A 5,815-nucleotide genomic window follows, 5' to 3' on the forward strand; every position below is an offset into this window, starting at 1 on the left:
TTATTCACTACTGAATCTTACGAATCTTATCCCCATCTCCTTTCACCAGACCCATCTAGACAAGATGATAACTATTCAGTGGGGACTCTTTCTTTCCCTCCACACTCTTAACTAAGCTCCCTCTTGAAACCTTGTAAGCCAGTCACTTCGTGCCTTTATTGTCCCCTCATTGGCTTTCTTTAAAACACCTGTAGATAACCCCCCTCCCACCCTTCAATATGATAGCCGTTAGCCACATGTGGCTACAAAGCGCTTGAAGTGTGGCTAATGGCCAACATACTGGATGTCACACTTCTAGACTGAACTTGTGAACCTGTAGAAGGCAGAAACTTAATATTTTATAATTCATTGTCTGAAATTACCCATGCTCTCAGAGAGCTGGTCACGTCCCAAGCTAGTCTGTGTACCTCACTTCTACTTTGTGAACTCCTTCAGTGACTAACCCAGTGCTTATTATAAGTCCAAAGAGGTTTACAAAGGGATATTGGGGCCCAAGCCTTGAATGCTAAGCTGAAGAGCTTTGACTGTATTTCTGTAGATAATGGGAAGATAGTAGAGGTTTGAGGAAGGGAATGCACTGGACCGCAAGGTAAGTTTGAACCACAAGGTCCGAAGTTCAAATTCAGCCGCTCCTCGGAAACCCTATTACAGGGTCGCTATGAGTCAGAATCGACTCTATGGAACTGAACAACAACAATGGCTGCAAGCTATAAGATAGATTGCAGGAAGCTAAGAAGAACAGAGACCTGTTAGGTCAAATGATTGTTTTTAAGTGGCCTAGAGTTGGTTCTGACTCATAGCAACCCTGTATAGGGTTTCCAGGGAGTGGCTGGTGAGTTTGAACCACTGACTTTGTGGTTCAAACTGACCTTGCGGTCCAGTGCTTCATCCCACAACACCACACCAGGATTCCAGGTCAGACGATTAATATGTATTTATAGATTTGGCTTATTCCAGGAAACAGTTGCAAGAATTAAGTTGTGGGGTAGGGTATGGTTTCTTCATGTTTATTGATCCATTTAAAGGCACTGCTTGGCATAGAGGAGATATTAGCAGTAAGTAGACTCTGCCCTCACAGAGCTGGACATTAAACCATTTCAGTTGTGATGGGTACCACAAAAGACTGTACTGACCTGATCTCCCAGGTTTAATCCAACCCCTACTTTAGAGACCTTCAGAGACAGGAAATCCCTCTAGACAGCGTGATACATTCTATCACAAAGAACATATAAAGTAAGATTTTGACTTTATATAGCAAGGAAAGGGCTTGAGAAAGCGAGGTAAGTGGCAGTGGGGGTTCAGGGACAGAATTCTGGCCTTCCAGGTGGGAGGCCCCAGGCTCCATTCGCAGCCCACGCACCTCGAATGCAGATACCACCCACCTGTCACTGGAGGCTTGCATGTTGCTCTGATGTTGAAGAGGTTTCGGTGGAGCTTCCAGACTAAAATGGAGTAGGAAGGAAGGCCTGGCTATCTACTTCTGAATATCAGCCAATGAGATGCCTATGGATCCACAGCCAATTATAATTGCTGTGAAGAAACTGTACTCCCGTACAAAGTTGAATTGGTGAAAGCTGTGTGATAGATACACATGTAAGGTAAAAAGTTGCTTCTTGAGATTCACTTCATTATGTGCACCAGTTTATTCCAAACAAAATGTGTTTGAGGTGGCTCTGTGATCTGTAGATGGCTGCACATGAGTTCTGTCAGTAACGCACGTGTCTGACTCTAATTAAAGTGCCTTCAAAAACAAGTGTTACGCGAACATCAAGCTCAAAGAGCTGATCTTCCCATCAGTCTTAAACAAAACTGAAGCTAGTGAAGACAGTTTTATGGAATGAATCATAATGGACACGAGTCTTGCATTTATCAATACGATCCAGAGAGCAAGATCTAAGCAAATCAGTGGCTTCCAAGGTGATCTACAGGGTCAGTTCAATTCAAGGCAGAGAGGTCAGCTGAGAAAGTTATGTTGACTGCTTTTTGAACTCCAAAGGGGTCATCTTGATAGATTTTCTTGAAGGACACAGGACAAGCACAGGGGCTTATTTAGAAAGGAGTTTGAAGAAAATTGGTAGGAAAAATGCGAGGAAAGTTGCACCAAAGAATTTTTTCCCCCATCACAACAATGCACCTGCTCATTCTTCAACGGTAACATGTGAGAATTGCATTGGGAAACCTTACCGCATCTATCCTACAACCCTATCTTGCCCCTACAGGCTTTTTTTTGGGGGGGGAGGGGGGTTCCCAAAACTCAACATTGAAAGGGAAGATGATTTGAGTTTCTGTGTGGTGTAAATTGAAGAGTGAAGAATTCTTCGGGAAAGGGGGAATGAGATGGAAACACCACTTTTAGAAGTGTGTAGGCCTAGACAGAGGGTATGTCAGGAAGCAATAGCTTCACATTTTGATATTTTTGTTTAATCAACGGTCTATGGTTTTTAGAGCAATACTTTTTGACTTTGCCTCATATTTACAACAACAGTAACAAAAAGAGTAGCTGCTGAGGCTATTTGTGTACATCTAAATAACCCCACGGGATTTGCTTCCTTGGTTTGAGCATTTAGGGCCGTGGTTTCATGGCACATCCCAATTAGTTGGCCCTAATAATGTTTTTCTTGCTTCTCTGTTCTTGTGTAGTGCCTGGCATCTTAAAACCTTGCAAGTGGCCATGCAAGACACAACGATCGGTCTTTATTCACCTGCAGCAGCAGAGGAAGGAGGAGAGTCAGGAATAGGAGGAGGACATGGAATGTGAGGTTAATTGCTCTAAGACCTGAAGAACCGGTGGTGTCCAGCTACCACTATTGAACATTTTGACCAAAGATTCTATAGAGGAATCCTGAACAAAGGGGAGAAAATACAGAACAGAAGTTCAAATTCTCATAGAATCCAGACTTTCTAGAGCCATCGTGGCTGGGTGAAGCCCTGAAACTATTAGCCTCAAATATTCTTTAAGCTTTAAACCAAAAATAGACCTTGAAGTCTTAAAACCAAGAAGTAGTTTACCTTACCTAGTAAAAATTAGGTCTGTCTTGAGCATTGTTCCCTTTGGAGGTCTAGATGGGATCAAATTGTTTCTGTTTTTAGGGAAAGAACAACTCAGAAAAGGAGGATGAAAATGGTTGCACACCTTGAAGAATATGTTGCATGTAAATGAGTGGTACACATAGACACTGTTGAATTGGTATATGCTTTGCTATTCTCGACAACAATAAAAATTAATTCTTATTTAAGAGAACTCTATGGATCTACAACCAATCATGGAATGGCCCAGACCAGGCAGAATTTGATTCAGTTGTGCATGGTGCCACCAAGAGTTGGAGGCCAACTTGACAAACGCTAACAGCAGCTCCTTTCGTTTTACAAATATTTCTCAGCTTCTACATGTCAGGCATTGTGCCAGGGTGTTAAGTTCTGTGGAGCCAGTTCCGCCTCATAGTGACCCTGTATAGGGTTTCCCAGGTGCTGCTGGTGGGTGAACTGCCTTGTGGGTAGCTGATCCTACAGCGCTACACCAGGATTCTTAGGTCCTGGTATGAAATACTTAGAAAACAAAAAGTACCATATACCTCAATCCAGGGCATTAGATGAGTTTACCCTACAAACACAGGAAAAGCAGAGCACCCCAAATACATGAGAGACAGGGAGTGTGGGGAAGAGCCTAAGAAGAGAAGTGAGGGAAAGCAGGCAAGTAATGTAAGAGTCACAGATGAAGGTGTCAAGGGACTAATCAATGTGTCCAGAGGTCAGAGACCAAGTAAAATGAGGTCAGAAAACGTATATTGGGTTTGGTAAGGACATAAAATTATAGTGTATTGAAAAAAAGGACCATAGCAGAGATGAGCTTGGAACTGGATGCTGAAGGAACCAACCTAATCTGAGAGCTCATGGAGATCTATGAAATGAAGTTTAAGACTTGAAAGTTAAATGGAACAAAATACAAGAACCCTGTCAAAGGAACAGCATATACTTAGGACCTAATACCTAATGTAAAAGATGGCTTCTGCTATGAACTCAAAGCAATCTGGGATGGCTGGATGGAAGAGAAAAATGACCAGCTAGTCAAGGCCAGAGCAGATACCTTGCAGGTCACATTAAGGACTTTGGAGTCATTGGAAGGGGAAAGGGATGGCATCAAAGGGCTTTAAGAAGGAAAGTGAAATGATCAGATTTGAATAGACGTACATGGAAAGCATTTAAGTGCCCATCAAGGGGTGAATGGATAAACTGAGGTACACATAGATAAAAGGAGATGGGGATAGGTCTCTTTTGATACAATAGTGAATAATTGTTATCAGGACTGATTGTAAGGGTTGGAAATGTAAAGGTACACAATGTTAAAGAATAATGACAAATCTGCAAAACACCTCATAACATGAATGAACCTGGAGGACATTATGCTGAATAAAATGAGTCAGTCACAAAAGGACAAATACTGTATGAGACCACTGTTGTAAAAAGTGCTGGAGGCATGGGGCAGACTGTGTGCAGCCTTGTAAGTCACTGTAAGGACACAGGCTTTTATTCTCAGTGAAATGGAGAGCCTCTGGGAGATTCTGAGCAGCGAAGTGACTTACTGTGATTTAAAAGGATCCTTCAGAGAACTTTTGAGGGCTAATGAAAATGTTTTCAATCTTAATTGGGGTGTTTGTGACATGGGTATCTATATTTGTCCAGGTTCACTGAATTGTACACTTAAGATTTCATTGTATATGGTTATATATGACTAAGAAATATTGTCAAGTAAAAACAAGAAACTGGCTGCTCTGTGAAGAATAAAAGGAGGGGAAGGAGGAAGTGGTACTAGGGGTACTAGGCTCAGACCAGGGAGTGGTAAGATGTGGTCAGATTCTGAATATATTTACAAGGTAAAACTGTCAAGGTTTGCTGATGGATTGGATCTGGAATATGAGAGAAAGAAAAGGGTCAGAGTGACCAAATCTTTGGCCTTAGCAAGTCAGTGTCATTTACAGAAATGGGAAGATCCTAGTGACTTCTATTTTTATTTTTGGTGTGACATATAACACATACAGAAAAGTGCATAAAACATGACTTTTCAGTGGGACAAATCATTATGTATATAAAATATTTGATTCCCCAATCAGCCAGGGAAAGAATGATATTTTCCAAAAGTGCTGCTGCAATGCTTAAGAGACAGACAGACACTGAGCTTCACTTATGGGTGATGGTGTCATCTGGGAACAGACAAGGGTGATGATGGTTGAACAGCAATATGAACATAATGTCACTGACCTGTGGAAAGAGTTGAAATGGCCAATGTTTTATTACATTAACATTTACCACAAATTTTTAATTTTTATTTATTTAACTTTTTAGTGTGGATTGAGTGAAGGTTTATGGAACAGATCATCAATCCCACATTCAACAAACTATATACACTTTGTGTTATTACAATGATTGCAATCCACTCCGCATACCATCAGTTAACAGTATTTACCGCTATTCACCTTATTTTGTTCTCCCCAACCCACCGTATAACCACCATAGAACGTTTCATTTAGCAAGAAAATCTGTTCTTAACATTTTACAACAGTGGTCTCATGCAATATTTGCCCAATTGTGATGGATTAATTTCACTCAGCAGGTCCATCCAGTTTATGAGGTGTTTTGAAGAGACTTTGTTATTCTTCAAAGTTGCATAACATTCCATTGTGTGTATGTACCAAAGTTTGTTTAACCGGTCTTCTGTTGATAGGCACTTAGGCTGTGTCCATCTTTTTGCTATTGTGAATAGTACTGCAATTACTCAGAGTGTGTATATATCTAGGCATATCACAACTCTTTTTTTTTT

This window comes from Chrysochloris asiatica, unplaced genomic scaffold (genome assembly GCF_000296735.1).
Source record: "Chrysochloris asiatica unplaced genomic scaffold, ChrAsi1.0 scaffold00183, whole genome shotgun sequence".
In the NCBI taxonomy this organism is placed as follows: Eukaryota; Metazoa; Chordata; class Mammalia; order Afrosoricida; family Chrysochloridae; genus Chrysochloris; species Chrysochloris asiatica.